The 26688-nt window shown below is 39.0% G+C and overlaps 1 long non-coding RNA gene across 2 annotated transcripts; it reads right to left on the bottom strand.

Annotated features, from left to right (window-relative positions):
- Nucleotides 1–281: 281 nt before the first annotated feature.
- On the bottom strand, nt 282–17054 carry LOC111630792. 2 transcript variants are annotated; one of them, XR_002757585.1, is made up of 5 exons: nt 16925–17054; nt 2118–2203; nt 1897–2026; nt 1566–1731; nt 282–775 (listed from the first exon to the last, which is right to left on the bottom strand). It is a non-coding gene; the product is annotated as an uncharacterized LOC111630792 (long non-coding RNA). The 2 variants fall into 2 exon arrangements; XR_002757584.1 differs by having other exon boundaries at nt 727–1731.
- Nucleotides 17055–26688: the final 9634 nt, after the last annotated feature.

Raw genomic sequence — 26688 nt, 5'->3', positions numbered from 1 at the left:
AAATGATAGGAAAAGTCTCGGAGAACAAAAGTATGGCGTGGTTCCGCCTATTCATTAGGTAAACTAATGCCATTTATTTTTAAAATTACAAAAGAAATTATAGTTTCATTTAATTCATTACCTTTTATATAATTTTTATATGCGTAGAAATATAAATAATAAATATTTGAAAAAATATAAAAATTTGATTACATTTTGTAAACTTTAAAAATGCATAAAATATCTAATATCTACAGTATTTAATTATATCATTAAAGTAATTAGTAAAAAACAAATTAAATTTTGAAAAAATAGTAATTAACACTTTTATATAATATGAGCATTGTTTGCCCTTTACTCGAAAGAGCATTTTAAAACTGAACTTTACATTTGTTTTCTTATTTTTTTAAATCAAAAAGGTTAAGTCGAAATGTTATAAAACAATATCTAATGTTTCTTTTAATGTTGTGACATTCTTTAAAATGAATTTTCTGAATTTCAAAATCACAATTTATAATTTCAATGAAGATACGCTTACAGTTTTGTTTATTCTTCGAATGAACATTCTCCAGAGTTCTGTTACTCGTTCGAAACTTAATGCCTGTTCGACGGAATTTGCGTCATTCGAAATTTTACAGGTTTTTGAAGGAAGTTTTTTTTTTTTTTAAATCGGTGGAGAGCCCTTGTAGATTTTTTTAGGTAACGCTTAAGGATATATGAAAAGGAGATCATCGTGCTTCAATTTTCTAGTTCGATCGACTTTAGTTTTTTCTCGTTGATCATCGGGAAATTGAACCTGAAAATCGGATCGAGTGTATCATTTGAAATATTAAGACGGCACATTTTGATTTAAACAATCGATGCTATTACATGATTAATTGCGTGGAACTTTATGCAAGTGCAAACCATAACACAAGTAACATATACAAGTAAAAATTATCTTATAACACAAGTAAAGAGTCTAATATTAGTAATATATATATATATAGCCTATATAAGTTATTACTAAAAAATAGATATATATATTACTAATGTGAGACTCTACTTATAAGTTTTACTTGTATATGTACTGTACTTATAGTATGGTTTGCAGTTGCATAATTATTTTAAAAGTTCCGTGCAATTAAATGAATAATATATATGTTTGTGTTTACAGAATATTAAGTGTATTCTACTGTGAGGTGTATTTACAAAATAACTTAATTCCCGAACAATACACATTACACTTATACATTATTATTATTACTTATTAAACTAAGATAATAATTTATTATAAGTAGCTAATGATAAATATTATATAATTAAAATTTATCTCTCATTCACTAATCATTGCGTATCAAATCCTACTTTATATATAGTCTATACAGTATTCTAAATTACAAATCTACAATAATTTACAATATTTAATAAGGCCTTTCATATGAGATACAGTATTGTAGATATTAAATTATATGAATACCCGTATTAATTTATGTATACTGAATTTTTTATTTAAATTTTAAGCAATTTGATCTGTTTCGTGAATGAATATATTATTCTAAAATAATATAAAAATTTAAATACATAGATGATTGTTACTATTTTACTTATTTCGCATAAATAGTTGCTGTCGGTTGCTTTCCAGCCTTCTCGTTTGCTTTTGTTTGCCAACGTTTACGACGTGCGGGATCTTTCGGAAAAAGTTTTATCAAAACTCTTTTCTAGCTGAGATTTGTGCAGCCGAAAGCGGCACACGTAGTCACACTCTAAAAACTATTGAAGTGTAAAATAAGTTAAAAGAAATGATAACATTTAAGTAAGAAGTTATCGTTTAGTATATAACAGTTCGGATAAAACTCAAAAATTTAAAGTCAATACAGATAGACAGTATATGGTCATTAGCCGAAATATTGTTAATATATTCTTAATATTACTAACCTTTATTAATTTTAATTCGTTTGCCGACAATCAACGCGTAGACGATAAAATTTATCCACCACATTCGTTCCAATCTCTCTAGCACGTTGTTTGGAAGAATAATGGCGGCTTTAAGTCGCGTGATCACAAACTGCCAATAGAAAAGCGTTACTTATACGACCACTCTCTCATTATATGTGTCACACGGAAGCCGTGTGATTTGGACAGGCTTATTGTCTTACACGTTTGGACAGAAACTTCAGCAGGATGGCACCGATTAACTCCACCTTATCTTCATTCACCAGTCAGTATTTCGAGATAAATAAACCTAAAAAATACAAAAGGAGGGAAAAACCAATTAAATTTACAAATTTAAAAACAATTTAATAACTTTTTAAATCTTCTTTTAAAAAGTTTTTAATCGCTTAACTCTTTCACTTCGTTGCGTAAACTAATCCACATCTTTATCGAATGAAACAATAGAGCTATTTGGCCCATTCTTAGTGTAACCTCCGGCAACAAATAATTATTTTTTATTTTGAAACTGTAGTTTGTCGGTTTAAGATATTTATTGACTAACTCGAAAAGAAAGCATTCGATTTTTTGTTGTTTTAGTAACTTAAAGCCGTCCGAGTAGTCGTTGTTTATACAAAGTAGATATTTTATGTATTTTATCTTGAATATAATAGGCAGACACCCAAAATCATTATACAGTAGTACAGATTATGAATCGATCGATAAAACGGTTTCGTTCTACTCGCAATTTATTTAAAATATATAAACAGGAACCCCAGATTGATATTTCGTATTTAAATTCTGCTTCGATATAAGTACGGAAGAGTTTTAACTTAATTAAACGTATTGCAATTAATTTTAGAATTAATATCTTGTAGTTAACATGCAATTAAGAATGGTTGTACCCTTTTCGTTATTCCTTTAAATTTGGTCAACACCGAAGTCAGACTGTTTACGTACCGATTCCATCGAAGTTCAGGTAAATTTTCAACTCGACTGATTATTATTATTATTATTTTTAATTTGCACCTGATCATCATATATGTAGCCTACTTATTTTTTTTTGTAAAACACAGAAATTTAGTCTCATCAGTGTGGATACACAGATTATAAATTTTCAGATATTCAATTAACTTTTTAAATATATTATTTAAATTGTCTCGAGTGCCCTGGTATTCGAGTCCTAATATGATATTACAATATCGTCTGCATACGTTATAAGATTGGTTTTAGGTAAAAATTCAAAAAAGTCATTAATATAGACTAAATATTAAAAACAATAAGGACCTAAAACGGACCTAAAAATAGAGTTGTTCGCTTTCACATAATATTTACGATTTAACAAGTAAGATGATAAACAGCGCAATGGCGTACTTTTCGATCCTATATATTTTAAAATTATTTTTGCCGACCGCTAATCAACTTTAGAAAAAGCTTTAGAGAGGTCGACAAATGCCGATACTAGTGTAAAAATTAAGAATAATTTAATTTTATTAAGAATTTGTTAAAATAATTGATGTCAAATTCGTGGGAAGAGAAGTAAAACTTCTTTTGGAAGAGATGTTATCACACATCTCCGACGAACATCTGTTTATTTGGATCAGAAATAATATCCCCTCAGATGTTACAAATACCAAAACTCTATTGGAGAGAAATTCAGAATAAAAGGGAAAAAAAATCATAATCTCGGGGCAGCAGTCGAAGGTTACATACACTATAAGGATATTGTCCCATACTATGAAGATCTGGAAGAAAATTGTAGAAAGAAGGATTAGGCAGGAATCTGAGATTAGAGAGGAACAGTTTGACTTTTTGCCGGGAAAGAGTACGATTGATGCTATCTTTGCTTTAAAACAGCTGATGAAAGGCACAGGAAAATGCAGGAAGAATTGCACGCGGTGTTCATAGATCTAGAAAAGGCGTATGATAGGGTACCGAGGCAAGAGGTATGGAGATGTTTGAGGGGGAAAAGAATGTTCCAGAAAAATATGTTAGGCTCGTCAAGGAAATATACTATACGAGGGAACGGAGACCCAAGTTAAGAGCAGTGTGGGCAGTACAGAAGGGTTCTTCGTTAATGTTGGTTTATTTGTTTGACCCGATAATGGACGTGATGGTGCGTAACGTGAAGTGTGAGGTTCCGTGGAGTATGTTGTTTGCGGATAATATTTTCCAACCAAGGCTCAAAAGAAACTGGAAGATTGGAGGAAAGTTTTGGAAGAAAGAGACAAGAAGATTAGCGCAACTAAAACAGCTTATATGACTTTGAATGGTAGAGACGACTGTAATATTAAAATCCAAAATGTGCCGCTCCCTTTGATTCGGAGTTTTAAATATCTTGAGACATTTGTCGAGATAGTAGGAGGATTGAACTCGGAGGAGGTGCAGCATAGAATTCAATGTGGATGGATGAACTGGAGGAAGCTGAGCGGTGTGTTATGCGACAAGAAAGATAGCTGCAATCTGAAAGGAAAATTATGTAAATCAGTTGTTAGACCCGCAACGTTACATGGAGCGGAGACTCGGGCAATAACAAGAGCTCAAGAAAGAAAGACGGAGGTGGCGGAGATGAGAACGTCGAGATGAATGTGTGGAGTGTCAAAGGATAGAATAAGGAATGATTTTATTAGAGGTTCTGTTAAGGTGGGCCCCTCGAGCAAAGAGATGCAAGAATGCAGGTTGAGGTGGTTTGGCCACGTAGAGCGAAGAAGCGACAATTATGTTGGAAAGAAGATCGGAAAACCGGTAATAAAAGGAAAAAGGAAAAGAGGAAGAGAAAAGATGCGTTGGAAAGATAAGGTGGAAGAAGACTCGAACCAGAGGGGACTTCAGAGAGAAGAAGCTCTTCATAGGGAGAAATGGAAAAAACGTATTAGAGAAGGAAACGCCGACCCCATATAAACATGGGAAAAGGCGAGGATAAAGAAAGATTTTTTAATCTACCTGCCTGTTCTTTTGTTTAAACGGACACCAATCGAACGCACCCGCGACTCCCACACACGTTTTAAGACCTATCCACTGACCCAGTGAGTGGAACTAACCGTTCTGACGATTAGAGGGTTTACCCTCGCTTGTATTTTCACACTAGTGTATAGGATTTAAGTACCATAGTAACTAATTGTGTGAAATGTAACAAAGCGTCGATTGTAGAGAAATTCCTTTCATAACTGTATTAGGAGTCACGTCAGTGACTCTTCGACAAGTAAAAAAGTCACCAACTGACTATACACAGAAATCAAAGTTGCCGATTTTCGGGGGTCAATTTCTCGGTCTCACCAAACACCCGAAGTAATTCTGAATATCTCGTTCGAAAAAAATACAGAATCTAGAAAGCTGATATTTTAAACTTAAGATTTCCTCGTTATCAGTGAGCTGCCGGCTAAACTTCCTGGTCGATAGGTCAAAGTTCACAGAGGTTTCCCTTAGAACTAATTCAGTTTTAGGGCTTACTATTACGCTGCAAAGATAAAATTGCATGGAAAGAAACGAATTTTATTCAAAATGTTACTCAGAATTACAAAATATCAAATTTATGCTAATTAAAACTTTTTATAACGATTTTTCCGAACGGTAAATCGAAAGCGTTCGGTTTGCGTTCAGTCACCGAGCGACGACCGAATCGTACGTCAACGTCTTATGTTTTGACGTAACAATACAATTATTATACAAAAACAATTGACATCCAAAGAGAAACATCCGAGATGTAAAAAAATACGGCAAGTAAAAAATGTAGAAAACAAGAATACGGGCAAAAATCTTGTGGGTACAGCTTCCAAGTGTCAAGCTTATCTTTACCAAAGAAAAACTCCTAAGAAATATTTTCACCTTCGTCTAAATTGTCATAACTTTTTACTTGCCGTATTTTTTACCTCTCACATTTTTTTGTTTGGATAGATTATTACGAATTATTTTATTTTTACTAAAGTAATTGCCGAATCTCGCGTAAAAGCTTTTTCAATACTCTTCGCTAAAACTGGAATTATAATAATCGGTGCGTAATTTTCCATATCCGATTTGGCTCCTTTTTCTTTTAAATTGGTAAGAAACGACTATGATTTAATCGTGTGAAAAAATTCTAGTATTAAACGATTTATTTATATTTAATATGAAATAGTCACGGCAACTATGTCAGCTATTTGTTTTAATATTTCAATATTAACATTGTGTATATCCGGAGTACCGCTCTTTAGATTTATAACTGCATCGTATGTTTGTTGCGGAGTGCATTCGACCAGAACGAAAGAATTCCAACTTGTTCGAAATGACGTCAAAGTTTGTTGAGTTATTGTAAAGACGATAATGATTTACAGACACGTTGCCGATATTATCTTCGTCGTTGTAAGTTTCTCCATTATGTATTAATTGTTCGATCGTTTCATCGGTTTTTCTTTTTACGACAGTTATGGGTAGTTTCTTAAAACCTTTCCAAAACTGAAATGAAGAAATTATGTCATAAAATTGATTAGTATAATATTCCTTATCTTTAATTTGAATAACCTTTAATCTGTCTAGTAAGTGCTCTTATTTTATCCCGTATCGTTCCACACTGTTGTCTCGACGATTTAATCTCTTTAAACTTCCCGAATAATATCAATTGCAAAGCACTTTCGTCTGATATTTTTGAGAGAAAGGTTTTCCACTGAATACACGATTCGTTTTCAAAAATTAAAAGATATTTATTTACAAATATTAATAATATTTTTTTAAAACTAGTTAGTTAATGAATCGAAAGATCACGAGGATAAAAGTAAATGCACGAGAAACGGGAGTTTAAAGTTAAAGTTAATTTGTTAAATTTGGAATTAAAATTGGAACGAGTAATTATTTATTGTGACATGGTCACAATACCGGGCTGCAATTTTTAATCATATTTTTAATTTATTTAATTTAAAATATATGCTCTCCACCCGAAATTAGTGGTGGCTCGCTACCGTATATCGCGCTTTCCTTTAACAACAGACCTGCCGGTCATCTATCAAACACCTTTCCGGGGAAATTTTTGAATCGAAATAACAAGCCTTCTGGTTTGCGCAGAGAGTTCGTACGTAGTTAATCGAGCCTCCCACCTCTAACATTTCCTTATTTGGTTTCGCCTTTCAGCTATCTAACTCTTTTCTGGACAGACAGGCAGACGGACGACATTGGAAATTTATAGGTCTACCAATTTATAAAATCTCTGCCCAACGAGGACCGATATCAAATATACTTGCTCGATTTCGCCAAAGAAACTTTTCGGCGAAGATCGACGCATTGGTATTTCTGGTCGAATAACGCGAAATTTTGGGAAAGGGCGTTTACTGGAAGGGAGAGGAGAGGAGGCCACAACTATTTGTTGATCAATTGCGGTCTAAGTCGTTTTTACCCAACTCCGTTCGAACCTCGGGGATTAGAAAGGTTGCCGGACAGAGTGCAGAAGAGTAGAAAGGCCGCAGCGAATAGACCGCGGGGACTCTTTCTAGCGTTGCATTTCGTCCGGAGTCCTCGGGAAGGAAACGGAAGACGGGTCGAGAATCGTCGGCTTATCCATTGGCGAACCTGACCCGCAGGCGGGAAGAGACGACATCGAAAACCCAGAGCATCGCAGTGGTGGAAAGCGCTCGACCGTCCCAATAAAATCACAAACTAGACGTTTACGCAGGCAAGAAATCGATGGCCCGTTCTACATCCCATTCGGCGATAACGGCCTCCGCCGTAGGAACAATTACAGGCACCGCGCGAAAATTAGCGGTCGGAACGATAACGTCGTCGGCAAACGTAATTCGTCGGCGCCGGCAAATACGGGGTTTACAAACAAATTAAATAAACGGGGACCGAAAACTGCACCGCGGGGAGTGTGGAATTTATTCCAGCCCGGGGCAATTTACCTGCGTTAATACAGGAGGGCGGAAGAAAACCCCACTTCCGGTAATCGGCCGGCACTTCCCATCGACTGTCCGGACCGGAACCTTCCACTCCCTCCCCACGAGTCTTCCCGGTTTAAGTAAAGGCCTTTGTATTTCCTCCGCCCGGTGGGCTCACGGCGCTTTTCTACGGCCATCGACGTGTCGAAACTTCTGCCCTCCGAAGTCGGTTTCTACCGTAACTGGCGGCCGAGTTTTACCGAATACTCTTCCGTCGGCGGTTAGAACCGGACAGACCTTTGGTCGAATAACGTCGTCTCCGGTCCGGGCGGGCTCTTCGGGTCCGACCCGGCTCTACCCCTTTTCCCAACGGGGAAGCTGGCACCTCGTCGTTGTGAAAAGAGATAGAGCCGGGAGGCTCCAGTTCCGTCCTGAACACAACAAACACCTTTAAACGGTCCGCGTTCGGAATAATTAATCGTTTCCGTCGCCGGATTACGACCTGCCCGTGGGAGGGAGTCGAAAGTACTTATACTCAAATCTGGGTTACGTCTTTCCGAAAGAAAAAAGTACAACCCGAAAGTGCCTTTCCCGGGCACCGGCCGGCGCGCAAACACACTGAACGCCGATATTAAGAACAATTGGTCTATAAGAAAGTTTCCTCTTCGTCTCTCTCCGCTATTTTGAAGTCACAATGTAAATAACTTAACCGCCCGGTACAAAACCCGCAGAGTAGAAGGAGCGATACAAACTTTATTCATTTATCGTATCTGGTAGAAGCGAATAATGCAATACCCAAGCCGTCGATCGTAACACTCGGAAAATAACAAATGGCAACATTCCGAACAAAAACAAAGTAAGAAACGAACCGTTACAAAAAAAATAAAACATCCGAAAGGTGCGCTACAGATTGCATAAAAAGTAAAATAAAAATACCATAAAATTACAAAAGTTTCCAGCAAACCGGTAACTTTACTCTCAGCGCACTTCACTTTCGTCCGTATTTCTTATATCGATTAACGGCTCCAACGTTTCCATTTCCAGCTCTACCGGAAGCGCGGCGGAGTGCGCTCGTGGAAATTGGGATCGTCGCCTTCCGTCTTCTCTGTCTCTAACTTCTTCCTCCCACTGTCGTAGTATAATGGTCGAAAGTAACTCTACCCCCGGCATCGGCTCGAATCATCGATGTGCCCGGCTGCAGAAAATCGACAGTCGACTCTCTCCGCTCGGATGCAGAACCGTCCCCCGTGTAAAAGTTAAAAGGAAAATCCGGAATTTTCGATCAAACGAAAAATGTTAAATGCCCCGTACTCGCCTGAGAAACGGTCATTTCACTTTCTCCTTCTGTCTCTTCCAGGTAGAAGTCGAACGATACTAATACCACTGGCGGCCAACAATTCGTTAAGTCCAAGACTCCACTAGCGTAAAAACACTCGCCGTAAACACTTTTAATCACGTGAGCATGATATTTTACTCCGGAGCGGATCGTAAAACGAGCGTAAAGCCAGTCAAACATTGTTCGACTTTAGACGCGAATACCTCCGCAAAACGTTACCATCGACCAATCGGAAGTCAGCACAGTCTACCTCATTGTGACACGGCGCGAAAATGGCGAGAAACGAGCCTGTACAGTTACAGTACGTTCTCTCGTACCTACTTAAAGACCTGGAATAGACCTGGAAAGATTTATGGAAAACATCCGAAAGTATCCACGATCTACTACAAGAGGTATCCGATTATAATAATGGATGCCTAAAACAAGCGATATGGACGGCCAAAAGAAAATCCTTCGATTTAGACGAGTATATAATAAAAACGCTAAGCGTATAAGTTCAGTATAGTATCCTAATATTACAATAATAATAATTAATATACGAAAGTAAAGATATTATTTTTTACTACATTTGTATTAATAATTGTAGTAGGAGAAAATCGCAGAATACACTCGTTGTCCTTATATCGTATACAACCGTAACTTTGATAGTACCGTCGAAGTAAAAACTTGGTCCTCCACCGCAAAAAAAAATTTTACGCTAGTGGAGTCTGGTAAGAAATGTTTGGCGTCGGGAGGTCGCGCTCGTCCTTACGCTATTTATGACTTTTTCAAAATTTTCCATTCCGCGCTTTTAACCCTTCTTCAAATATTTTCTTGTCGACTCTGCAGCCTTTTGACCGGGAAAGTTCGGGAAAGAATTTCAAATATAGAGTCCTCGCCGTCGCCTTTGCTTTCCTTTCGACCCGATTCCGGCCGTTCTTTCCTTCTTTAGTAGAAACCTCATCCTGTTCTCGACCGCTACCCTCGGCCGTCGTTCTATTCTCGCGCTGTTCACCGACGAGCAGTATCTAAGACATTTAAGACAGTGGTGGGCACATTTAAGACGTATGTGTCGTTCGATAGAACCATGCTGGCCACCAGTGTCTTAAATGTGCCCGTCAGTGGCCGAGCGGATCCGTTCCCCGAACACCGGTAGTTCGGTGGTGGATTGGCTCCTCGCCGGAACGGGCCGTCAACGTGGAGTTTTCCTGGTTTTCTCCACGTCTTTAACATCTAAATAGGGGCCAGTTATCCTCGAGACCTCTCGGAAGGCATCCCCGTAGGCAGATCGCCCAAGTGTTGCGTTGCCGTAACTAACAAACAAAAGCAAACGCCTTAAACATGTTTCGTGGGACGGAAGCGTCCTACGTATTTAATGCGTTTACTAACTTTGTAACTATTTCAACTATTTTTGTTTATGTACTTTCTTTTATAACTACTCCAGAAGTTTACTTTTTATAACTTTCTAGTATCCTTATCGTTTACTGTAAGTTACTTTCGGTGGTTAAATTCGAAGGTTCGATAAACTTTCCTCCACCCGCCCGCGTTACCCTAGCGTACTTCCTGCGTAAAAATCCTCCCACTTAGCATCGGATAACGTATTCCAACATTTACGTACTTTCCTACGAAACGGGCGAAGAGTCTGCCGCGCCACTTGGATTAAGATGTCGGCCAATGCCAGGAATTCCGACCTAAACGTCGATCGTTCCCCGGCCAAAATTTATTTAGCGGGGACGTCTCTTTCCAATGTACCGAAATAGTAACCCGTCGGAATTTCGCAAAAATACGTTTCTGGCTCGGCTTCTCTCGTCTGTCGAAAGATCGTCGCGTTTCCGATTGGATACGTTCGTACGTATAGGTCCACGTATAAACGAAACAGATGCCGGAACCGGCGCTCTAATACGTATATTGGCTTAGGTTAACTCGACGGTAGTGACGACCCGTGCAGACGCCAGAGTAGTAGTCGGGGAGAAATTTTTGGCCGTACGAATGTGGCCGAACCAAATTCCACACCCTCGAGACACACGGTTTGTACCTGGCCAACAGAGTCTCGCTCTGTCCAGTATCTCACCCCGTTTATATCGCCGTTCGAAGTTCTGGCTTTGCACCCAGTTTCGGCATTCAATAGCTCCGTACCCGATTTTCCGTTGTTGCACCATTCGAAACTCGGCTTCTTCGGCGTACCGTAAGGTACAGTACGTGGGTGAGGAAAAGACCGTTAAAGGTTTCTTAATGAGAGATTAATTAATTCGGTTACGGCTTATTCCGAAATATGGAATAAGCGATTAAAAAAATTATCTGAAAAGAGATAAATCGACGCGACGTTTAGATCCATTATTTTATTTCTAATCTCTTCAACGAAAATTTACGCTACTGATAGCGAAAGCGAGAAACCACTAACAATTGTCTCGCTCGCGTCTGTATGGCCGTAGCCTAAGGTTGCGACTACGCAGACGCGAATTTAGTATCGAAAGCGATATAGTTCTCGTAAAGAAAAGCATTCGCGAGCGAGTAGCGAGAAATCCGCTGGCGTGAGCGAGTTTCTGGTTCTCGCACACATCTAACAGAGTTTGATCATTTATCGCGTCTCTCCTCTTCTCGCCGAATGCTGCGCCAGTAGAAGACTGCTACTGAATATATCAAAAGTTTTGTTCTTTTTTTGAAGCTACAGATATGTATAAACCCGTATAAATCCTCTTTTATTAACAAATTGTAATAAAGTTCTTTATTCTTTCGTTGTTTCCACACAGGATGAACACGTTTTCTTTTTATGTGTTCGTTACGAAGTAATCCGAATAACGAAAGTTTTTTCTTGGCAAAAAGTAAGAGTCGTAGTCGAATCATTTTGATATTTATTTCAGTACGGTGCAATAATTCACGCTTCTCCGTGACATCGTCGTCTCCACGTCAATTTCTCTCATTGTAGTCGTACTGTACTTAACGAGGAGAAAAATTGCCACCTAAAATTGCGTGGTGCGTTGAACCACGCAGCGAAAGTGAAGCGACGAAGCGAGCGAACGTGTTGGAAAAAACCAGTGACACGGAGTCTGCACTCCGAATATTTTACCATCAACATCGTTCGTTTTTCGCGAAATTGCCACAATTCGTTCTGTTGCGGTGCCGTTCATCCGTTCGATTCCGCAAAAGAACTGCGATTAATTCTAAATACTGCTAAATGTACGGACGAGAGTTAACTCGACGCTAATTAACAATAGCCAGAAAGAAACCATTACTTAATGTTATAAATTACTACAGTATTTTGTACTTACATTTTTTCTTAATTAATTTGTTAATGGTAAAAAATAACAGCTATGCCTAATACAGTAGAGCCTCGATTATCCGACTCAATTGGGGACTGGGGTTGGTCGGATAATTGAAAAGTCGGATAACCGAAAAGTATGAAAAAATCCANAACCGATTATCGATTTACCATAGGTTTTAATGGGAATTTAATTAATTCGTTCTGGAGACTCCCCAAGATAAAAAATATAGGCTATACTTTCTTACTACGTTTATTTATATGTAATAATAAAAATATCAATACATACGTACACAGTATACACGTAAACTGAAGAAACATGACTAGTAAGTCATGTTTTTTCAGTTTGAAAGGGTTAAAGAATCTGTCTAATGTCGATTGCTTTTCTCTCTTCTTCAGGATTTTTCGTAAGTAATTAATTAATAGCATTGCAATTGTAGAAATCCCCAAGCCTCAACCTGGTTTGGATGCCATTTTAAGACCGTTGTTCTGACATCATCCCACTTCTTTACAAGATCTTTAATAGCAGATATCGGCATAAGTTCGCATTTTCAGAAGAAAACATATCTCGCCGAGTTTCTTGGTGTTCTTCATTCAAGCATTCTTGGCGTTCTTCTGTCGTCAGATCCGTTTCGAGGGTTCCATTATGAACTCTTCGATGTTCTTTATTTCTCATATGTGATTTTTGTTACTCCTTTAGCTGCTTGAGTCTTCTTGATTATACNTTGGTCCAAGTATTTAGAATTTTTCCCTCCTTCTTTAAAACTCTAGTTCTATAAAAAAGATTTCTATCATATGGCGTAAGATGATCATTTATATAAATTTTATATTCTTCATTTATTATATTACATACTCTAGAGGTGATTTTTAGTTTATTTTCTTTAATTTTATCGACAATTTTTTGCTTCGTATTAACATTAGCCAATTTCACTACAATCGGCTTTGTCTTACGCAACAATGGATTTCTTTCATTCGGAAGAGACTTAGGCCTATAGCAATTTACAATAGATAATTTATCAAATGTATCATCCACAAATGACATAACTTTATAAACAATATCAGTTAAATTTTCATTTATCAAAGTAGGAAGTCCAACAATTTCTAAACTTGAATTATTAACCTCTTGCTCTATAGATCTTAATTTTTCGTGTGTTTTATTTAATTCTCGTTTCAATATAGAATTTTCTAGTTTTAACTCTGCAATTTCAACCAAAAACTATCAAAAACCTTTTATTGTTAATCTCCAAAGAGTCTAGACGGTCATTAATTTTATCAAATTTATCTGATAAAAATTGAATCGATTCCTTTATACTTTTATTTGTTTCATTTATATTTTCCATACCTCCATAAATTTGTTTAATCTCTAAAAATAGTTTGTCAAACTGGGTTGTCTCTGTTGGCTCAGGTGTCGTTGGAGTGAGCAAGAAGTTACTTTGCTTATTATTACAATCGCTCGGTTTGGCATTTACTGGAGAAATAAAGTGAGTTGACTCACCTAATTCATCTTCTTGTCCAAATTCCAAAACTGAATTTGCATTTCCCTTTGAAGTTTTCACTGGTCTACAGGATCCACATTTCCAATTTTTTTTATAAGTTTTACTAAATTTATGAAAAGCAGCACTACCAATTCCGTAACAGTAGAAATGAGCATTTTTCAAACATTGTGAACACGAAAGTAAATCATTATCCAAAATTTTTAAATTGCAGACACAACATGAGAAGGAACGACGGTTAGCCATGCATCAAGGGCACCAAGCGGACGAAAAAAAAAAAAGATTAAAGATTAGAAAATTAAGCCTCGTTTAAATACTGGCTCCCTTTCATGGTCGATCCAGAGTTGCCAGCTAAAACACGTAAAAATAATATTAAAGTAGCCAAGACATAGCCAAATATTGTAGCGCCACATCACTAGCGGACATTTTAAATTTACCGACTAGACGGTCAGTTAACCGAGGTATCGGTTAATCGGGGGTCGGATAATCGAGGCTGTACTGTAATTTTATAAAACAAACTATAAATTACAAACTACAAATAACTTAGAGTATTGCGCAGATTTCGGCAACGAGGGGAAAGAAGTAATAAATCAACTTTGTTTTTCTCTTCTTTGCCAGCCTGGCGCTTACTTGTCATTGTAAACGCGACTCGTGCACGCCAGCGATATTTCGATGCCAGGACGCGACATCGATAGCGACTGCGGTCGGGTCTCGATTGCCATACACGACGGCTGAAAAAATGGTAAAAGAACAGCGATTTTCTGATAAACAGTATACAAATACCTTTCGGAAAGACGAAAGAAAAAACAAATTCGGTATTCTTCTTCTTTTCGTTTTCCCATCGAACCCTGGACACATCGACCGGTACACCAAAATCCTCGGCAAGCGGCGAAGTCCTCTCCACGGAGGCAAAAAACTTAATTCGTTTGAATTTCCAAGCGCGGCATTTTAAAGTTTTGACCACTGCAAACAGGGTTTATCGGATGTTAATGAAAAAGTAGGCTATTTATGAACGATTTAAATATTTTTAATTTTTTAGTAAACCCATCTTTTGCTTCTTCCGAATCCGTCGTCGTGCGGCGGATTACTTTTTGGTTTTGTCCCGATTCTTTTCCACCCAGAAATTTCGTATTTCGGAAGAATTTTCGCCTCACCCGGAAACGTTCCGTATCGACGTCATCGGAGCCACTCGGATGCCGGCGCCAGTGTCTCGACCGATTAACGCTGCCCGGCGGTGACTCGCTCGGGTCGTCGGGACATCGGGCGCGCGCGGATGCGTTGCATTTCGTTTACTTACGGACACCGAAATACGTGGCCGGTGTGCCCCCGGCACAAAATGTGAAAGCGTGGCCGACGGACCACATCCGTTACCGTTAATTAACTTATACTTACGATTTTTAAAATATTTTTCCGTATCTCGGTATATTTACAATAAGCCTGCAATTAGCGTCTCCGTTTTACTACGGCCTTTACGTAAAGGGAAGATGGCATTTAATTATAAACAATGAGAAAATATAGCGATAAAAGGAGAGAGATTAACCAAATACCACAGTCGTCCGGCAATTTTATGGAAGAACGTAAACGATGACACCCTTACCGACCGTTGCTTTTTATAAAGAAAGTACCGTACGTTTCCGAAGGGTAGCATCCTACCGTACCGACGAATTAAACGTAGCCTACTAGCGGTACAGTACCAGTCGACGAGCGGCCATTAAGAAAATTCGGAAGGGCGACGTTACGAGTTACCGCAGTAAGTAGTAAAGACTTCCGCGCGTCACAAAATAGACAAAATACGAAAGACGGAGACCTTACGAACTGCGATTAAGTAAAAGACGAGGGAAATTATTAAAGTGGTTTTCGCGGAGGAAAACCGTAGGACGAGTGTCAAGATATGCGATACCGAATAAATCGTTCGGTAAATAATTTAAATGAAAATAAGCCGGAAGAGTGACGAAATTCTCGGGATTAACTACTCATTCGCCAAACAAAGAACGGCGGCGAAGTAAACCGATAACACGCGACATAAAACTTACGCCCATTAATAGGCTATCGTCGATTCTACATTCGGCGTGGGCCTGGTCACCGCTTCTGCACTAAAGTAAACAATTTTCTCACTTCCGCGGTGGTAATGACTTTATCGAAATGGGAAATACTCCAGTTTAAAGTAGATTTAACGGTCGAATAGTTAGGTATTCGATACGTTGGTCGACTTCTTTTCCAACCCGTTGCCTACCAAATCTTTAAAAATAGCCCATCCTGGTAATTCCATCCGTACCCACCCCGTACGTTTCATCGTCGGAGTTCGGTTCGCTACCTAAAAGACGGACCGAAGTCGCATCCGAGCCTGGTTTTATAGGCCTAATACCCAAAAATATCCCAAAATTAATAATACCGTGACAAATAAAAGCGTAAAACGATTCGTAATTACGAATAAAGAGGACGGGTGGGTCGGAAGTACGGCCTGGGCCATCCGCTTACCGGAGGAACGTCGGACCCGGTAGACGGCTAGGGTCCGGCTCCTCCACCCACCACCGGGTCGAGGACGACTTCGGCACGGTCCGGACCATATCGAGCGCGCGGAACCAAACGGTTAATTCCGTTTCCTTCCCTTCCGCGCTTTTACCGGTCTTCTCCTTCGTCGTCCGCACCTCGCGGTCGGCGGCGGCGTCGGAGCCGACGGCGGGAAGGTTTAGAATGCCCCCCGTTTTCGGAACGGCCTCCGGTGGCGGGGGAAGAAAGGCGGCCGACGCCTCTTCCGACACAAAGACGCGGTCGACGCGCGGATGGACGGCCGCTCCTCCCCTTCGATTAGCGCCTCCGCGCCCGCTCGACCTCCGACCCGCTAATCGACGGCGGAAAGAAGCCGCCGCGGCCGGGGTCGCGGGGTCGCGCAGCGTTGAAGAACCCGGCTCCCCGGGGACGTCGGGCGGCGGCAGACTTCCCCTTCTTTCGGCGCGGCGGAAGGTCGACGGCCGCTTTCGTCTCGGGGAAGGAGCCGGAAGAGGCGAGGCAAAGCGAGAACGAAAGCCGAGTGGTGGGCGGAGGAAAGAGGAGGACCGACCACGAAAGAGACGTTTCCGCGTCCGAGAAGAGAGGAGAGAGTCGAGCGGCGGCGATTTTCCCTTACCTCGAGGAAGTCTCTCTGTCCCTTTCCTTTCCCGCTGCAAGTTCGTCCGGCACGGGCGGGTCTTCCGTCGCCCGACGCCGGTGGCGGCCTTTCCGGGTTCCGCGCTGTCGCCATCTGGCGAGCAAAGTTCTAATCGAAAGAAATTAATTGTCACCCGCCGGAGGAGAGTCGGGAGGAGTGGAAAAGGCGTAAGTTCGGCACGGGAAGAAATAGCGCGATTTCCGTCCGTCGTGCCCCATGACCGGAAAGAAAGGCGTTGACCGGGGCATTTATTTCCTATATGTCGTAATTATTTGTTAATTTCTTATTTTACGGTTCCTCGGACCGAAGGCGGGCAGGCTTAGGTCCCATGGCTGGCTCTTACCGTTAGTCTTCTCTTTTCCGAGAAAAGATTAGCCGCGGCGGCCGAAAAGTCCCAGGGAAATGGCGTAAAACGCACGTTTCTTTCCTTCGTCTCCGACTAACGACGACGCCATCGATCGTCTTCGTCGTCGGTTCCGTTTGTATGATTAGCGTGTCGGGTTAAAAACGCCGCCCATCGTTCGATCTCCGTGCGGAAAGAAAAGACGGCGATAGCGGATTCACCCATCCGCCACAAGCCCCTCTCAAATGGCGCTACAATATTTGAGAAATTTCTATAAGAGATTAAAGTTCTTTACCGGCCGGTATAAAATCGCTAACCGCGCACCGGACTTGGCAATTACTTTGGCTTACGGCCGTAATTTAAATGCCGGTATTGATTAATCGAAAGCCCGTTGGATTGCGTCTCTTCCTTCGCTTAACAGGTAAATGAAATATTTCCGCCATCCCTTTACCGTGATTAACGAATCTGTTGCTCGATACGGTTGTAGCCGTAATAAATATCTTATTTTAAAAATGAACGAAATGCCGTATTCCTCGCGTTCTCCGCGTCGTCGACATTTATTGTTCTGTGGAAACTCCTCTCTCCTTACTTTCTGGGCCCGGGGATCGTCCGGAAACTCCTTTTTTGAGTGTTTTGGATACATCCGACGGCGGACGTTAAAGTATCGATACCGTGATTCGATTTCCATATTTGAGAATAAATTAATTTACTCAAAATCTAACGCAATATTACATTTTTGACTTAGTTTCGGGACGTTAACGTCGACACGTGACGCACTAATTTCCGGTCACGTCGGGAATTTGGTCCGTGTGTGTGTTTGTATTCTTTGGTATGTAGTCACCTTACCGCGCTTTCTTCCAATTTTTTTTTTTTTAAATCCCTTTCGGATTATCGAGTTTCTACTATTTGCTAACGTCATTTTGCGCGTATTATGTAAACAATCGGTACTATTCCGTGCCGAAGATATGGCGATAAAAAGCTTCTTATCCACGAAAATATGACATTTAGAAAAAACTGGCGCTTTGCCTGGCGAGGCGACATTAATATAGCCGAATGAATAAGCGATAACTTATCGTGGTCCGTATAGAACCAAACGGACTTTGTCACCGGTACGCATATTCGGCCGTATTAAAACTTCCATACTAGAAAAGGCGCCCGACGACAAATAACCGTCTCGGTAAGATTAGAAATTAGCATTGGAAATTGGAAATTATGTAACGTCTGACGGATCGAATATAAATGACGACGAAATGCCAAAATTCACTAAATAATTCTCGATTTTTCGTACGGCCTATCGTATAACTCGATAGGATGAATATCGGCGAAAGTACTGTACTGTACAGTACAGTACAATACGTAGGCCTACGTAATGTAGCGGATTACTAGTAGAACAAAACTACGATAATTGCGTCGGTGGCTAATCGACGAAAGTGGCTTACTTTACTGGAATAGCGAAAGCCGAATATTATTATAAAACTATAAACTTTATTCCGAGTAAAACTGCTTCCGGTAACGACGAGTCTTTGGAGTAACGCGTAGAAACGGGCGATTCACAGAAGACGGGTGATGCGAAATAACTTTTTCGGTACGATATTAGATATCGAAGTTATAAAATCTGTATTAGGCCCACATACGGACGTACGAATCGAAGAGCGGGAGCGATTGCCCTGGTAAAATCGAAAAACACAGAGAAAAATTAAGACGAAGAAAGACTATGAAAAATCAGAGAAAGTATGAAGGTTAACAAACTCAGTGTTTTGCGTATTATACGGTGCATACTCGTTGTTAGCCGTCCGACCAACCTTCTCCACTCAATTCTTCACATTCTACGTATATTCTTTGCCATATCGTAACAAGTATTTCTAAACTTTCCATATTAGAGTTTGGCATTTTATCTTCTGCACATTTTGCTTTTGTTAAGTTTCATTTTTTGTTTTCTGATAATTGAAAACGTAACCCGCGCAAGTTTCCGTTTTTCCGTACATTCTGATACTTTTTAATGATAGTCTTTGTTTGATCTATTGAGTTTCTGTTCGTTTAAATCCTCGGTGTTTGTGCGTATTTTTTTGTTAAAACGTATCGATTTTAATTATCTAATTCTGAGCTTATTAGTTTATCAATTTATTTATTTTCGTTGGTATAATTGTAGACTATTTCTATTATACAGCAATACGTGTCATACTTTTCAATACTCGGTTAATGAATCTGCAGCAGTGTTTCTCAACTGGTGTTCCACAAACTTACAAGCGATGCTCTTCGAACTCTGTTTAAAAAACGTGAGAAACGAATGATTTTATTGTTATTATTTTCTATTATAATTTGTTTATGTATCTTTATATATTTTAATTTATTTTGTTCCTCGGCAATTAACTTCATTTTACCACCCGGCCGTCCTCATTGAACTCCCGGACGGATCCACGGTGAATGGAAAATGTTCTCTTAGTAGGAGAGTAATTCCCTCTCGTGAGGAAATAGTCAAAAATTAAAAAAAAGCTCCGTATTTTTGTCAAAAAGCTTTAAATCTTGTTAAATGAATACTTTTTCAATATTTATTTTTATCTGTATAACCTACTACTGTGAGGTTTGCCGACTGAATGCGTTAGTCAGGATTGTCGCGCGGTTACTATTATCGTGTGGGAGAGGAAAAAACTCTTAGAGACAGGTGCCTCATCGTTACACCGTTTAATAAAAATAAGAATTTCTTACAAAATTTCCTCGAACAACGGAGTATCACCGCACAGAAAGCGAGGATTAAGTCCGAATAAAGTTCAAATGTTCAAGTTTTCTTTTCCTTCCTTTCCGCGTAGACAGCGAAGCAATCGTAGGCCCCGGGGCGCTCGGCACAACTTCGGGCGATTCTGCTCCTATAGACTTGGGTGGCACAGGGCGACGCACCAAAGTAGGTTCGTTTTCACGATATTCGAAAATTTCTTTCCTATTTCTACGGAAGCACACGCGTCCGAGATGGGAGGCCTACGAACCAAGAACAGAGAACCGACAGCGTCACCCTTCACTTTGCGCGATCTTTATAAGTTCTCTTTGGGTCCCAGATTGAACATTTCGATAGGTCGATGTCGACTTAATCCCCTTCCGATTGGTTTTTCACTCGTTACGAAACGTAACAAGATCAGAACCCAGACCGACTGACAATTCGATCCCTATCGAAGATGTTCGATCTTAAGACTTACATTCATCTATTGTTTTAACTTGTAAAGTTCATCTTTCTTGGAAATGTCTACAGACATGTCCTTTTATGGACACGAAATATTCATTTTTCGTTTTCCTTTTTTTTTTCTTATTTGACGGTTTCTTTTTAGAACGTTAAATTATAATAATAATTATTATTATTGAATTTTTTTCTATACAAAATTAAAAAAATTGTGTGCACGTATTCTCCACCCACTTCCGGAGCTCCACACTACTAAAAGTCTGAGATTGGTAGTAATTAAATACGGAAGAACGGCGCACTTTCTAAGAATCCTCTACCCTAAACGAGAATAGAAACGAAAATAAAACGAATTTCGTTAAAATAACGATTCTGTTTTTTTCTTTTTTAATTTACGCCACTCCACCGATGCAATGTCCGCGTCAAACAGTTATTAGCGAGGTTGAGACCAAAGTTTTAAACGGGAAAACGTGTACGTCGGACGTTCTTCTCCGCTTTCCTGTAAGCCTAGAAGTTTGACAATGGTGTCTGGATAGTCAGTGGAATCACGCTCGACATTCCAAACACCATTGTCAAACTTCTAGGCTTACGGGAAAGCGGCCCGAACGTCCGACGTACACGTTTTCCCGTTTAAAACTTCGGCCTCAACTTCGCTGTTACTTTTAATTTATTCTGTATACGTCGGGTTGAACGAATCCACTGTACTACCCGACGAAGGCCTCTAAATGGGGCCGAAAATGTTCACGCGATTAGTAAATCGAGTGCCGGATAGGGAGCCTACTGAGATTTTCCTATGAATTATAGATAAAATAATGCGAGTTGTAATTCTTTAAAATTTATTATTTGTGTATATAGAACAGAACGACCGTTCGTCCTCTATACGCTTATAAACCCTTCGACCGACGAGCACCTTTGTTTTACCGACTTTCCTGAGAAAAATACAAATGGAATGTCGGTCACCTTCGAATAGAACAAAAATTTTAGATACATTCTATAATAAATATTTCGAATGTTGATAGCTGGACCTTCGAAATTACGAATAAATGAAAATATAACGATGCGCGTGTAAAACTTTCTTTAAAGAAATAATCAAAATGTAAGAAGAAATAGTAATATCCGAGTACGAGTTTTACCCCTAATGCACGCTCTATGACTTCGTAGAATGCCATTAGACAGGGATGCCCAACTCGCGGCCCACTTAATATTTTTATGCGGCCGACTGCACCCTTAATTTTTAAGGTATATTTTCATCTATTTTGGTAAAGTATGTCGTAAAAGTTATTCGCGTTTCACTGGATACACTTTGATGTCATAATGACGCAATTGGTGTTAAAAATCTCTTTTATCTAGAGAACTGTTATGCGTGTGGGGTAGTGCATACTGTCGTGAACAATTCTTTTCGTGAATGGAAAACATCAAAACTGCTGAAAGAAATAGGTTGAGTGATTCCCATTTAACTAACAAAGTCAAAAATCGCATTGAATTTATTTTTTATTTTGTGTGAGTATAATTTATTTTTTACTGTCAATAATACAGTAATTTTTGTAATAATGTATATTTGTTATTAAAATTTGATATTGACATTTTGAGTTTTCTAAAAGCATATATTTATATAAAGTACCTTTGTGGCCTGACGAATATACCTAAATTTCTAATTTGGCCCATTAGGAAAAAGGTTGGACAATCCTGCACTAGACTATTGTTCAAAAAAGACTCTCCGTGCTACGGGTTAATGGTAATCCATAAACTATCCATACGATATTCTGCGAGTCTTATTACGTAGAATTATTGTGTCAATGAAAACCTCTCGGTGTTGACAGAAACTCGAAAACGCTAAACCCGGTTCATAAGGAAACCCCGAAAAATGCTTTTTTAAATAGACCGTTCACTTTTGAGTACAGTCGACCCCCATAACACTGTTGATTTTTCCATTTTATATGAATTCCATGTACGAGTCACTTAACTTTTACAAATACGTGAGCCGTTCACAGTCCAGCACACGTATTTGTAAGATCTAAGTGACTCGTACATGGAATTCATATAAAACGGAAAAATCAACAGTGTTATAGGGGGGTCGACTGTATTACTAAGTGTTTAGAGTTCTAATTAGAAGGCTTGTTTGTTGTTTTTTAAGTTATTGCAACGCAACACTTGGACGATCTGCGTAGAGGGAATGCCTTCCGGAAAGTCTTTTTAATGGAAACTGGCCCCTATTTAGGCATTATAGACGTGGAGAAAACCCGAAAAACTCCACATGACCAGCCCGTCCGAACTCCCAGCGTTCGGGGAACGAAGACCGCTTGGTCACTGCGGGGCTAATTAGAGTGACCTTCATTTATTGCTTCAACGTATATGGCAGGTTACAGGAACTGGATAGAATTAGAAACATTGCTGTAACATTAGGATATTGAATATCGCTGTAATATTAGCCAGCGTTATTGAAAGATTGATACCGAACCTAAAAAAATTAACAGGAATCGATAATATAGAAAACAAACAAAGTAACGAAGTTCACATATAATAAGAGCATGGCAGGTATTATAAAAAAGTAGCACGTACAAGAACACATGGTTACTATGCAAAATTGCACCCACATTATATACTGTAAGTTTATCAAAAATGATAAGGATAGGATTAATGATGGAGAGCAATCTGGGATATACAGAATTCCGTATAGGAATGATCAGTTAGCCTCGAACACAGAATATATAGGAGTCACCAACAGGAACCTTAGAATACGACTTAAGCAGTGGCGTGCCGTCCATGGAAGTCGTGGAAGCGCCGCTTTCCTTGTGTTTTTTAAAATATACATATTGCGCGATTATTTTCATATTTTAACGTAGTTTGAATTACTTAAAATTAATATTTTGTTATAACCGCATTATGTATTTTATTACAAATTTCTATACATGTGAAAAACAACGATAAGATTGCTATTGTATATTCGAATACAAATTCGTGTATGCGTATTACCAATGGAAGTGCCGTATTGTCGAATACGGGACAGCTTCCACGGCGAAAATATCTAAGTGGTGTAAAGCAGCGGTTCTTAACTTTTTTAGTGGTCAGCACCCGCTGAATCTGAAAATAAGCTCTTGCATCCCCTTAAAAAATGTGTGTGTATTTTTTATTTAAGAAAAAACATCTATTGCATAAACAAATGCCGTGTTTATTTACAATATATATTACTATATAACATAAAAAGCAATATTTAAATTTTAATGGCTAGGTTGTTGTTGTTTATTAGTAATAATTCCATGAAAACGAGGCTCTTTTTTGAAAGTGCCACGCGTAAGTCATCGGATGCATTTAAGCGATTTCTGGCTTTTGTTTTGATGCGCAAAAGCGCTGTATTCAAGGTATGCAAACACGTCTCAACTAGTTTCTGTACTGCACGTGAGAATGCGACTACATTAACTGCACGTACTGACGACACACGACAAGCGCTATGTGTCGAGAGAAGGTAGAGTAGAGAGTGTAGAAGTGAAACGGTAGAGAATGAAGAAATGAGGGTGCCGTGTTGCTGGGTACCACGGTTTGTAGAGAACACGGTCGCCTCGTTCGTATTTTTATGTTTTTTTTTAAATTTTTGAAATTTCTCTCGTACTCCTGGAAATGCTCTCTCGCACCCACAGAGGTACATGCACCCCAGGTTAAGAATCACTGGTATAAAGCATGCAGATTACAGGCTTTGGCGCATGCGCTTTACAGAATCGGTGGATGCTACACACAAAAATATCGTATAACGCTTCCAAAGATTCCATCCATTAGCCATTAGTAAGTGCATTGTGTGACCTTTCGGGTCGGCACCTCTTTAGCGCCCTGTCAGGATTGACACCACCGTGTTTATCGGAACACGGAAGCCGAGACGGCAATGACTACGTCATACCGTCGCGCGAGCGGTCCCCGCTCGCGCGACGGTATGACGTACTGTATCCGTCTGTCCACTTACGGGACGTAAGTGGACAGACGGATTCGTAATGTCAGCCGATCGAGAGACAGCATGTGTAAGAGACTCGAACTACAATTAACACTTAAGAAGGATTTAATTGAAAATAAATTGGATAAGATACAGACGTACTAAAGTTTTGTCGTGGAGAGAGAGAGTTCACATAAGGTTCGCGTGGTAATACATATTTTTGGTAATAGATATCCCGGCCAGGGTGGTATCAAATCGGAGAACCAGGTAATAGTTCTTCTTATAGACTTTTTCAGGATTTGTCCAAGGGTGAAATATCCAGTCAAAATGTCCCGTTGAAATATCCAGGCTCTATCGTGCACTAACACAAAAAATTGGTTGTTGATAAAGGTTATCCTACGGAATGGGCGACGACTTCTTTCCTCTCCGAGGACTAAAACGGCGACTGACTCTTTTCGGCCGTCTCTGGCGATATTCACGAATGATTTCGGCCGTGCAGAGGTTATTAATAGTTCACGAGACAGCGTCATGTTGCCTTCGAGAAAATGTAACGGGAGACTTTCTCAGGTAGCTACGAACAACAATCGTTACACCTTACGAACAATGTTGATATTAAAGACTAGTTCTAATATAGGAATTTCTGCTATCTCACAATTGTTTTAAGATTTAAAAAGTAAAGAATGTTTTATGTTATTTTTATGTTCGTTTCTGTACAAAGCTATATTAAATTATTTTTATTTATTCTTAATATTTATTTCTTTTAATTAAAATTATATTGACTAATTTTTCAGATACAAAATCAAGAATTTTTGTCATTTTTAGATGTTATGAAAAAACAATTTTTTAAAGCGAGTTTTAATTCTTTAAATTAAGTAAATTTTATGGAAATCTTTGATTTATCTAAATTACGTAGTGAATTGCAATATTTAGCCTATATTCTTGTCTACATTATATTGGCGAGTCACTTAGACATAAAACATATTATAATTAATGACGATTCGAACAAAGATGTAGAAAAAGAATTATATGATTTGATATTCATTAATTTTTACGGTACCCTCTACCAGTGCGTCTGTTGAGTGCAGCTTTTCAACCACCAAGAGAATTAATATATTTACAAGGAACACTCGGCCGGAGGAAAGATTGTCGTCACTAGCGTTGCATTCGATAGAAAAAGAGCTTTTTAATGCTTTGATGGAATCCACGACAAGCTATTTTTATGATAAAGTAATTAACGACTTTGCGGCAAAGATTGCAGAATGAAGTTAATTTATAAAAAGTAATAAGTTTTTAAATTATTGGTTAGTGTCAATTATTTATTTTGGAATTAAAATAAACTGTTTATGTTTATCATTTCCAATATTTGTTCAAAATTTTTATGGAAACACAGCTTCCCTATAATCAAATGTCACGGCACGCTACCGGACTTAAGGAACTCGATTACAATGTAAGGAAAGGAGAAGGTTGTACTGTACGGCTTTATCTAAAATAGCCCAATCCGAGAGTTCAGTTGTTAAATGAGAGGAGGCTAAAGCTATAAAACCAGTGCGCTGGCCGACATTGGCAGTGAGTTTGGAAAAGATGGCGATATATAGAAGTAGTTTTCAGAGAAGTGTTTGAACTATAAAGATGCCACGATTCAATCTACGGCATGGAAATACTGTAGAACATCGATTATCCGAAAGTCGATCAACCAAAACGTCAATCAACCGAAAGCTTTCCAGTCGGCAAATTTAAATTTCTGCTAGTGCTGTGGCGCTGCAATCTTTGCTATGTCTCGGGCTACTCCAATATAATTTTTGTTGGCTCGCGTGTTTTAGCTGACAGCACTGGCGCGACCGTAAGAGGGTACTTAAGAACGTCCAGGATTTGAACGAATTTCCACACGGGATCGGTTAACATATTTTTTCGTACATAATCGGTTCTCCGAACAACCCAATCCCCAATTGATTCGGATAATCGATGCTCTACTGTATTTGATCAAGAGATATTTATAAGAATATAATCCGTAAAAACCAATTAATGTGAAACTGATATTATAAATGTAATTTTTTCTTTTTCGTTTTATTTATTTTTTACATGTATTTATTTGCCTTTATCGTTTATTTTTACTGTTTTGTTCATATAATCTACATGAAAATATTGTATTATACAGTGGTACCTCAGGTTACGAACGCCCCAGCATACGAAATTTTCAGGATACGACATGAAATTCGAACATATTTTTGCTCCACGATACGAACAAAAACTCACCATACGACGTTACATTAGTTCGCATTTTTCATTTGTTTTTCTTACTACAGTTATTTTTTTAA

Source organism: Centruroides sculpturatus, unplaced genomic scaffold (assembly GCF_000671375.1).
Source record: "Centruroides sculpturatus isolate CEXI.00-Female unplaced genomic scaffold, Cexi_2.0 scaffold702, whole genome shotgun sequence".
Lineage (NCBI taxonomy): Eukaryota > Metazoa > Arthropoda > Arachnida > Scorpiones > Buthidae > Centruroides > Centruroides sculpturatus.
This window is presented reverse-complemented; position numbering and strand designations above follow the sequence as displayed.